Source organism: Paramormyrops kingsleyae, chromosome 10 (genome assembly GCF_048594095.1).
Source record: "Paramormyrops kingsleyae isolate MSU_618 chromosome 10, PKINGS_0.4, whole genome shotgun sequence".
NCBI lineage: Eukaryota > Metazoa > Chordata > Actinopteri > Osteoglossiformes > Mormyridae > Paramormyrops > Paramormyrops kingsleyae.
Window position 1 is genome coordinate 19668620 of NC_132806.1, and position 11918 is coordinate 19680537.

An 11918-nucleotide genomic window follows, 5' to 3' on the forward strand; every position below is an offset into this window, starting at 1 on the left:
CACAGACAGTGCAATAGAAGAAATAGAAGAGATGATAGTAGGTAAAACAGGCTAAGTGCAACAGTGCAATGAGTTGTGCAAAAAGTTATTGAGGTAGTGGACTGTATAAAGGTGTGTGTGTGTATCAGTCCAGTTTCTGATTGTTCAGGAGTCTGACGGCTTGGCGGGAAGAAGCTGTTGCACAGTCTGGCAGTGAGGGCCCGAATGCTCCGGTACCTCTTGCAGAAGGCAGGAGGGTGAAGAGTGTGTGTGTGTGTGTTACATATAACGATAGACATGTACTTATTCCAGCTGAAATTTAAAGAAAAGTCAGGAAAGTTGTAATATGCTTTGCATTGCACTTCTATGGAATCGTAATTATGATTTTCCACAATTACGGCATGTAATTGGACACTGTTTGGCATTCTGCATGTGTACTAACCCTGGAAGCCCTGTGCTTCACATGTATCTCTGAGCTCTCATTCTGCATACATATACAGCAGTCAAACAACTGGCAATATAAAATTAGGTTCTGGGAAGAAAATGACATTCTAATCAGCAAGCTGGACTTCTACACTGTGTAGATTAGTCATTGAGGGTGAATCCTGACTTAAGGATGAACCTTATCTTGGCTGAACCTCAGCGACAGGGTTGATTTTGCATTGGCATTCTGCAGTGGGTGTAGAAGTACTTTAATAAAAAATGACCTCTATCTGGTGTGGCCGATTTCCACCAGTGTTTGCAGTGGTGGGCGTAGATGCGGGTCCTCTCTGTGTTCAGAATCCACTGCAACCACTGGTGAACAGAGTCAAACTCTGTCTGGGTCAGGAAAACTGTAGTGTAATTATCACCAGAATAGGATGCCTGACAAACAGATGACAATTTTCTTCCCTGTGCCTGAATATATTATAAGAATAATGAGTAATCAGAAAGAGCAGACAGTGAATTTTACACAGGATTAGCCTTTGATTAGGCACAAGGGAAGATTTTGCAGGGGACTTATTTTGAACAACCCAGATGTTGTTTTAGTTATGAAATCTAATGGGGGACATTATTGTTTATGCAAATGAACATGCATCAAAGCGATAATTTGCATAAAAACATTGCGATTCGTGTCACAAAATACAGTATCCTAATCTGCTGTGTAACAAACACTTTTTCAAATATTTATTTTGAAACTTCATTTAATTTCCTAAAAATCAGAATACCAATATAATTATTCTGTTCTCTTTTGTTGCTGTAATAATGGACAAAAACTATTCTTGGTGGATTGAGGAGAATGTTAGTTGAAAAGGTGGTACAGTACTGGTGGGAGGCAAAACAATGTTTGAGAGAAGGAGAGAAGGCCCAGAGGTGACAGGACCAAGCGTCCCTGAAACAACCAACACAAACAGTCGGTTTGATTTTTATTCCAACGCTACTGCACAGCTCGGTTTCCTGTTTGTCAGTAACTGGTGTGGCCTCAGAAGTGGCCTTAGTACTGCAACATGTATTTATTAGAGTCAGCAGGGTTGGTCAGGCCAGGAATCTTAAGGGCTCAACAGTGACATCTCGCTGCCAGCCATGGACTTTGAATCGGTGACTTTCTGATCAAGGACACAACATTCTAACCCAAGGGTGTAGCAAGGAATCATGGACCCCTGGGCAAAATGTCACCTTGGGCCCCTTTGGTACATTCTGGCCCCTTCCAGTCTAGGGTCCCCCCCAGCCACAGTCCTGTCAAACCCACACCCTGCCAACACACTGTTCGATTTCCTGCTCAGAATAATTTCAAGTATCAGAGCCAAGCCTGCCGTGAGCCTGAAGGTCCACATGAAGTTTCCCGTGGATACATGGACAGCAGAAAGAGGTAACGCCACTCCAGGGCATCGTGAAAAAAAAAAACATGAAGACCATTCACCAGAAGCTGGTTTTGAATTTAAAAATAGGACTGAAAAGGCATAATATGGATTAACAGAGTCTAAAATATCAGCGTTTCTATAGCAAGAAGTATAGGTGTTGGATTCACTACATGGCATATTTATTATTGTTCAATTCTTTTTCAAACCTTAAAGCCTGACGGATAAGATTAACACTTTTAATCGATGAAGATGGTGTGATCTTATCACTCAAGGTAAGAAATCTTTTTTGCTCATAATATTTTTTTCCTTTCATTTTGAAAATATCCTTCATCTGGCAATTTTTAAAATATATTTCCCTGCCAGTGTTTCTGTTTAATGTTTGAAAGAAATCCTTGAGTGGTTTTAGACGGAATTCAGAATGACTTCTTAAAGTCTCTTAAATTTAGTATACAGTAATTGAATCAGTTGCACCACTCTATGGTTATACTAAAATTTTTTTAGAGGGTTCTTAGCCATTGTCTATGTGACTTACTAAGACAGTATTAACAAGTTGGTTTTCTTTGTAAATGAGTCTTGAGACCAAAATAGATCTAATCCTTCCCTCCTTTGTGATTATCTTATGCCTCAGGTCTACTTCTAACAGGCTATTACTCTAAAACTCATGACAATGCTAACAAGAAAACAACATTATTAACAACAGCGATAATACATTTTACTAAATGACATTTGAAGCGGTTTATGGGCATAAAACAGAAAAGCACTTTGCAGTCAAGAGACGTGCCAATGTAAACACAAATTGCAGACACATGAAAAAGCATGTTGACTTGAGGCAAAGGTCACGTTGACTCAGATGAAAAGGTCATGCGGTCACTTGATGGAAAATGACAGGTGCCTGCTGGAAAGGAGCATCTGTAATCAGAGAGGAGAGCTGAATGAGTCAGAGGGCTTTGGCTCCAGGCAACCAGAGAATTACACTCCTGGCCCCCTCCTTTTCTCGTCTGCCGCCATCTTATCTTCTCTCACCCTCCCCGAGAAACGTGTGGCTTTGAATAAAGGCATCTGTGAAATAAATACAATGTAAATGTAAATTATTTTAAAGGTTTTGGTGGGGTGGCGTGAGTCTCAGTGGGACTGGATGCTGCGCCTGTGATCGGAAGGCTGTCGGTTCAAATCCCAGGGCCACCAGAGCGATTAAGCCCCAGAGCAAGGCCCGTGCCCTCGATGACTAACGGCTACAGAGATTGTTGGACTCTGCTTTCATAAAAATGTTCATCATTTTGGATAAATATAAGTATACATCAAAAATAAATGTGCTGTAGATTTATCGTTGGACATCAATAATACAAATTTGGCTAAACCAGCTTTAAGAAAAAATAGCATCTGGAACACACAAACTCTTTAAATATAACTCCTGTACAGACCAAACGTGAGCTGCAAATTCTGGCACCCTCCCAGACCCATAGTGGAGATGCAGAGGACACCCTGACATTCAATAGCACCTAGAACCGAAGAGGGGGTCCGGAGCCTATCCTGAAAACTACAGGAGCAAGGCAGGAAATAACCCAAGGCCAGGCGCCAACTCACTGCAGGGCACACACACCATTTATATTAGCAGACAATTTGGAAACTCCATCTCTCCTTAGCATGTTTTTGGAAACCACAAGGAAATCCCCATGATGTCAAGGAATGAACATGGAAACCACACACGGAGCTGGGATGTGGGCCTATGCTGGCCAGCACAGTGCCTCCTGCTCTGACTCTGTGTGGAGCTTGCATGTTCTCCCCATGTCTACATACCTTTCCTTCATGCCTGCATGATGTCTTGTGCACAGCTTCACTTTCCTAATGACACAGTACGCATGTTTGGTTGACAAAAACCACTCCGGACATAACAAGAGGATGACTGGTTTTGCAGAACTACACCTTGGCTGCAAACCAGGACTATGCCAGGAATAATTACGATAAGAAGGACACACAGGGTGCAAACATTAAAAGCAATTTTGTGAGTCCAATCAGCCAGACAATATGTCTTCAGATGGCTGGAGGTATGCTCCAGGAAGTGGGAAGACCACACAAACTCCAGACACACACAGCATAGGTGTGATTCAAAAACTCAAACTTAGAAGTTTCAGGCAATAACATGACCCACAAGCCACTGCGTCACATCTTCCAGAACACTTGAAATATTTGTGTGAAGGGGGCATAGATATGGTTAAAACAGTGCGATAAAGAGTGAATGGATTTATAGATGGTGGAAAGTAAGTCGACTCCAGAAGAAAATATCGCTCTGTTTCTGAATATATGGCAGAGAGGCTAAGGGGTCAGTAATCTATCCTGAACAGGCACAATGCAAAATGCAGCCACTCCTCCTTCTGAATGTCAGACCCACACTCATAGCCAAGCAACTTCATTTTTAATATCCTGTTGACTTTATACTAGTAACCAGCATGCAGCCATTATCCTGTATGTGTGAGCTGTGCACTCAGTCGTAAACATGGCTGCAGGAAACATATTGTGTAGGAAACCACAGTGTAATTAAATTGTGATCCTAGTAAAACCACTATAGGATTGGGAAGGAAAGTAATTAAACTGGACTACATAAAATTAGATGGAAATCATGTTATAAATGACCACAAAAAAACCCAAATCAACTACCTTGCTTGGCTCTAAAGCTGAGGGTACAGTTCTGGCTTGAAGAGAGCATAAAATTTGCATTAAAGAGAAATTTTAATTGATAACTAAGACAACTTCTATTACATTTCAGCCTCAAGACTCAATGGCTTTGAACTTCTAAAAAAAATAGTTTCTAGACTGAAAGACAGAAATGGATCTCACATCATATCATTATAATTGTTAGGTGAGACTCAAGATGTTATTATATACACTTCATAAAGCAAGTGCATTTTGCCATGGGTAATATGTTATTTATGATACTTAAACCACTATATATAACACATATATTTTTTATATTCATTCTTCTTCAGACCACTTATCTAATACAAGGTCATGGGATATGTATTTTTTTCACAAGGTGTATTTTTTTCTCTGTCATACTCATTATTCTTTACCATCATAATTTTATTGCTATGTGAGGATGTTTCATTTAATAAAAGTATTCATGTCGGAATACATATAAACCATGCATTTGCCAGTGAACTGTATGAGTTATGCTGCAGCTAACAGGAATAATCCTAACAACCTACTTATTGTCAGAGCTTCTGCACTGTTTTTTTTTTTGGTTGAAGACCAAGTCCTTTACGTCACACTTTCATTTGTAGAAAAGGTTCAGCCAGAGAAATAGACAATCCTGTATGATTTGACAGTGGCTCAATCCATGCCAGATGTGTGTCTGGTCGAGGTTGCAATTGCTCAGCTTACGCTGCTAATGAAAGGGCACTTTTCCACTGCACCAAGCACTGAACTTTTGGTACTTCAGTGCTGCTGTCAGTGGTACTTGTGTTCATTTTCCACTTGCATGAAAAACTAGTACAGGCACAATATGACATTTGTGATCACAAATACTTTTTTATTTCTTATCAGACCATCTTGATTCTGTTCTTCCGACCAAATTGCAATTTAAACTGGGTCTCCTCATCTGTCCATGCTGTCATGCCATGGTATGACAGAAGGACGATCCACAGTTCAGCTTACAATCAAACAAATGGGAACTTTGTTAAAACAGAAGTCAAATACATACAAAACAAAAGAGACCATGAGGGGTTAAACAATGGATTACACAAGGATAAAGGAGGGCTGGAAATTCACATGAGGATGAGCAGAAGGAACATAAGCAAAAGAACATCTACTAAGATGTTTTTTTAGATGTCTATCTAACATACACATCAGAGAACACACAAGATGCAATTATGCAATGCAATGACTAACAAGAATACAAAACAAGGGTTGGCACATATATATATATGTGTGTGTGTGTGTATATATATATATACATGTACACAAGAGTAACAAGGGCTAAACAAAGAACTATTACAATTAACCAAACACTAAAGACTAGAGGCAATAAGGAACAGGTGCGGGTCATTAACAACTCAAACACTAGGTGTAGGACCAACAAAGCTCAGGTGTGGTTCATAAATAATCACGAATGACTCAAACACTAGGAAAGGGATGAGCAGCAACACCTGCTGGCTAAGCAGGGAAACAACAGACAGGACAGAACAGGGACTGATAATGACACATGGGTCCAATATTATTGCTAATTTAAAAAATTGCTTATTGTTTTTTTTTTGAGTTCGTAACTCTGCTTTTTCAAGATGGCAGTTTTGTGATTAGAGGTAGATTATTTGCATAATTAATCAACAATACACATGTCCCACCTCAAAGCACCCATTTTTTAGTTCCAAAAGTTCAGTAGCTGGTGCAGTGGAAATGCACCCAAAGCATACCTCACCGCAGTGTGACTATGAGCCTCTTATGCATTGCTGGGCTTCCTCCCTGGCTGATTCCCCATCCCAGCAACGGTGGTTTCTGCCTGGCCAAGAATTCCTCCCCGACGCCAAGGGTCAATTTGTCTAATTACACCGACAGTGTCTCCGCATGGGTGCTGCACTCTCCACGGCTAATTAGCGATCTGTGACCCGTGGCTTTTCAGTGTTAGCAGGTGGAGACGGGCAGACCCCCACCTGCTAGAGTAGGCAGTGGGGAGGGGAGAAGGGAAAGGGCGTGTGTCAGCGTTTGCAGAGTAATGCAATCATTGATGTTCAGTACATGTTTGCAAGCGGAAGTGCCGCAAGGCTTGTCGATCTGGAGCCGCAGGTGATGCGCCCTGTGACTTCAGGGCCTTTTAGCGGGGCCACGAAAGGGTAAAATGGGGAAGGTTAGGTAGGATCCGTGGGTGAGAAAGCTGCCCCAGGCTCACTTTCCTCACAGCATTTCCATTTCCATTTCCATCATAAAAGCCTGCTACTCTAATCCTGTGCCGCCACTTTAATCTCCTAATTCCGCTCGCCCCCTGCACCTCATCAATCAGGCCCCTTCATCGCAAGCCACTTCAAAATCTGCGCCTGCAGCGGCACTCAGGCCCTCGGCACTCGCTCTCATGCGGGGCACACCGGTAAATAGCGCACACACTCGCTCGCACGGCGTCGCCGGGGCAACACGGGTTCCATCTACGTGCAAGTGCTTGCCGGGTTGGCCGTCGTTCTGTTACCGCCATACTCTTATTGTCTTCTTGAGCTCGTTTGCACACACCCCAAGCTGTTTGCAGCATGCATTTGGTTATACCACTTAGTTTATTTGTCTACATTTTTATTTATTATTTGCACATCTTATTTCTATTATACTACAGTACGTCCATTTTACCTTTATGCTATTTATTGTTTTTTTCTTTTTTTGGTCTTGATTTCGTATTTAATTGTATATTTAATTGGTACATCATGCCACCATCTGGACCAAAAGAAATCCCTTTGTACTCTGCAAATAAAGATTCTGATAGAAATTCTGACTCTGATGGGCACTTGGGATCCAGGCTTTGCTGTGCGGCTGTAGAAGGAGGGTAGGTGTGCTGCTTAGTGTCACACCAACACATCAAATGCTTTGTGCTTAATTCATTGCAATAGGGAGTGATTCCAGAATCGGGAGTGATTCTGCTGAACTATTGAGCTCCAGGTTAAAATGTTTAGCTTTTCTTCAGTCAAGTGTTTGACTTCACACTGGCCATTAAATTCCAGTTGCAGACTCCACTACCCGCTCTATTCAAGACATAAATTTTTCATATAAATAAAAGTTGCTTTTGTAAAAACTCTACTATTGTGTGGGTAATTCGGGAAAAGGGAAGAAGGTGAATTCCCAGAGCTCATCCACAGAAATTTGCTGAAACAGAACTGGGAGATAAAAAATGCAGAGACCTTTTGCCAAAATGTTAAACAAAAGGTGTCCTTCACTGCACCACAAAATAATTTGTCAGCATGTAGGCATTATTTAAACATGTTCTGTGGTTAATGTCACTCTGTCTGCGACTTGGCACGTTTTAGTCCTTGAGCAGGTGACAACAATAAGACCCATGTCCCTTCTTACTGTCTTGATTTTGTGATGCGGGAAGCAGATTAAAAAGGTTTAAGGTAGTTTAAAGTGTTTGGCTAAATTGATGGTTTCTGGCTAATTTCCCAATTTAGCAGATATTCCATGTTCAACAGCTTATCAGCAGTGAACTGACGTATGTTTTTCATATCAATATATTTCTGATCAGTGCCTTACTGATACAATGCACACTTCATTCATTTTAAAGAAACTTTAAATGTTATACTTTTTATAATGTTTTCCTTTTTTGTTCCCCAGTGGTTGTCAGCTGCTGTCGGAGCAGGCATCTGTAATCATAAAAACTCTCTCAGGCACTATGGACTTTGGCAGGAACCTTGGACACGTACAGTACAGTAGATCTCTGTGGCCTATTTTATTACTCCTGTTCTGCCTTGTTTGTACACCAAAACTACCGTAGCACCTGATGAAAAATCTAACAAATATAGTTTTCTCTAAGGATGCTGGCCACCTTCCTAAGCAGTTTTATTACACGCAGTGCTGTAAATTTAAGGAAATTGTGGCATGTGAGAGAGTGGGGCAGGTTATCAGAAACCAGGGAAGACACTACCAACACTCAACAGCTCTTCCTTCTTTTTGGGGAAGCAACTTGGTCAAAGGACATCCACCTTTCATCCATCTGCTCCTCCAGTACAGGGTCACTAATCCCAGGCTACACAAAGCAGGTGAATACCCTGGACAGGATGCCAGTCCATCAGTGGGCACAGACCAGCACACACTCACACAATACGGGCAATTTAGGGAGTCTGATTCACCTGACAGCATGTCTTTTGGGAAGGGGGAATAGCACGACTCAAAGAGAACAATCAGGCGCCGCACCCACACAGCAGAGGTGGGCTTCAAACCCCCATTCCTGCAGGAGTGAGGCAGCAGGATAATCACTATGTCACCTCAAAGTCTGGTCATTCATGTCCCATAATTGCATATTCAATGAAGGGTTGCAGTGAGCCTTGAACCTATCCCGCAAAACCTCTGGACAGGAGGCAGAGGACAATATGTATTGGATGGCTGTCTATCAGCTGGATCGCAGAAGAACCAATTTACATAAACCTTGTCTGCGGAGTGTGGGAGCATATCTACACAAATATGATGTCCACACACACGGAGCTAGGGTAGCAATCAGCCCTGGGGGTGGGAGGGTTGCGTACCACCCACTGGGCAACCTCAGTGCCTGGATTAGCGGCCATCTACATTCACGAAACACAGCATCCGTGCAGTTAAACAAGCTGAATGGCTAAAGCTGTAACAGATGGTAAGTGTGATGCATGAGCAAATCTGCAATAATTGCAGGAAAATCCATTCAAATAAATCAGTATGCAGAAACTATAGCGCAAGATTTAAAAAAGCATGACGAAGGACAATGCAGAAGCAGCAGAATTACACATGCTGGGTTGTGCTAAGAAGGAAATGCACTTATCCAAGACCAACATTTAACTTGTACCATTAATGCAAATTAATCACTTCTGCAATCAGCACCCAGAAGCACGCTCCTGTATTCGAAAGGCTTTAATAATGCTGCTTTCATATTAATGATTTCTTAGTAGAACCATTAAAGCACGCTCAGTCCTCCCTAGAATGAATATATAAATGTAGGTATATATAGAAGATTGAGGCACAATGAAAATCTCCCGAGACCAACCCTTATGTTGCAAGACATAAACATGCGAGCTTTCACATATATTGAAAGGAAAAGCTTGTAAGGAAGTCAGGGTTAGGATTCGTGACTTTTTCTTTTTCAATGCAACAAAATCAGCCAGCTTGCTCCATATATAATACAGAGCAGCCTCAATACTACAAAAAAAGCAGGCAGTACCTCGGATTTTAGCATCAAACTTGGAGACAGTGAAGCACTTCCTCCCTTATTGGCCCCTGTGTACTGCGCCATACAGTCTGACTCCTACCATGTACACAGTGAGTCAGCAGTATAACTGTGGGGAAGCAGGCCCCTCTCCTGACAGCTTTCCGTGCCTCCCTGCATGTGCACAGTCCGCTAACGGCGGTCTGGCGGCCTTGAACTCTGAGTCTGTGTGGTGCCGACACCCCCGCGCAACTTTCACAGGTGGACGTTCATGTCCTGCAGGCAGATAGCGGACCCTGAACCTTTAACCGTCGGTGGACGCTGTGCCATTGCCAAGCTGTCGCAGTAGAGCCTGTACAGTATCTGCATAAGAAGCACGATGAAGATTGGAAGCTGTATTATAGTATCGCTTCTTCATTTATACAAATTAATGTCTAACATTAGCGTTATTAGCTAGGAATTGAAGCAGAGAATTGGAAATAACAGGGAGGTCATGACCTGCTTGACTTCTGTCTACTTGTGTGCTCAGTGCTCACCTGCAAATAGTCATTGTTATTGAGTGTTATCCTTCCTGTGACATTCTTTTTCGAACCCTTGGCTACGAGATAGCATATTGCTATCGAAGTGATGCAGTTTGTAGCATAATAGCAATCCGGTCTTCCCAAGGCCATCCGTAGGTTTAATTGACCTAATTAAAAGCCCCACAATTTTCCATGGAGTGCAGGTAAGGTACTTCAGAACTTATAATTAAATGTAATTAGGTTCCTCCCTGCACATCCCCACAGAACCCATATATCTTCAGAGGAGCTGACTCAAGGTCACCAAGGACGGAACGGAGATCGCAGCGTGAACTTGGCACCGGCCCCCGGTCGCACCTCCGCAAACCCCTCCTAGCACAGAGGAGTGCAGATAAAGCGGAAGAATGCAGCCCATCCATCATCATTGTCCTCCTGCCTGGCCACGTTCTTGGGAATCCCCGAGGGCTGTGCTGCAGGCTTTCTGACAGCAAACACACTGCGGCAACTGCCCAAACATGTCCTCCCTCTGCGGTCCTCCAGAAAAGCTCGACGAGAAAAATCATACCCTCAACTCCCCAATGGACTCCTATCAGGAATCACACAGAAAAAATAAAACATCCATGTCTTTCTATGTCTGTATTAACTCTTTATCCACTACCCCTGAATTTTTTTTGACTCCATCCCTATAAAAAACTAATTATGTGTCGCAAAATGTCATTTTCCACATGAACGTTTTAGAAATAGAATTTTGACACAATGAGTATAGTCCAGTCTTGTGGATTTTAGAATATGTGTTTATAATTTTATAGGGTGTTAGTGACGCACTCCTTGGTATGCAATGGAGAGGGGAGTTACTGACCTGCAGGGAATCAGGTTGATTGGACGGTTCTGCATAAATCCCCTGACTTGCGTTTGCAGTGTGCAATAATACTTGAGGACTATTTCAGTGTTTCTTTGTGAGAGAGACAAGGGACCTCTCATCGCTGTAGTAATCTAGGTGTTTACACTGTTCATTCTGTGACATCTCGGTGGAGCCCAAATACAGTATTCCATGGGCAATTACCTGCTTAATTAAACAAGACCACAAAACCTGACATGCTTCATGTTTACCAGAGTGTCCCAATGGAAGCTTTCAAGAGCATTCATTACAAAGGCAGGAAGGGCAGTCTTTCTTTCATCCATCCATCCATCCTCCAACCAGTCATCATGGACAGGGTCATGGAAAGGCCTGGAGCTGTCCTTCAACAAAACATGTCACTCCAATTAGGCTTCCTGGAGGAAGTTCTTTCCTCCTTTTCCTGTATTGTGTCTTTGCTGAAAAAAGAAAAAAAAAATCTATCAGCTTTCAAGTCTCTGTACTAAAATGGCTGTATAAGGAGTACTAAGGTTCTGTAATAAAGGACATCCTTGCTCATCTATCCGTATGTTTTAATGTAAAAAACTGGCTGTATAAGGAGTACTAAAGTTCTGTAATAAAGTCCTGGGAGGACATCCCTGCCCATCTATCCTTATGTTTTAATGTAAAAAACTGACTGAATGGTATCAGAAATTCTATATATCTAGTGGACTTTTGGTATTTATGATGAATATATAGTTCAGCTGAAATGATTGATACAACTCATGCAATATTTGGGTGAAAATAGCTTTTGTAAATGATCAGTGCATGTGCCCTGCAGTCACTTGGCATCCTGTGTACCCATACATGTATCCTGCCTTGTCCCCAGT

At 42.1% G+C, this 11918-nt stretch overlaps 1 long non-coding RNA gene across 1 annotated transcript; it reads left to right on the forward strand.

Annotated features, from left to right (window-relative positions):
* Nucleotides 1-1558: 1558 nt before the first annotated feature.
* LOC111843712 (uncharacterized) lies at nt 1559-11684 on the forward strand. Its single transcript, XR_002838237.2, has 3 exons — nt 1559-1828; nt 2034-2092; nt 10461-11684. It is a non-coding gene; the product is annotated as an uncharacterized lncRNA (long non-coding RNA).
* Nucleotides 11685-11918: the final 234 nt, after the last annotated feature.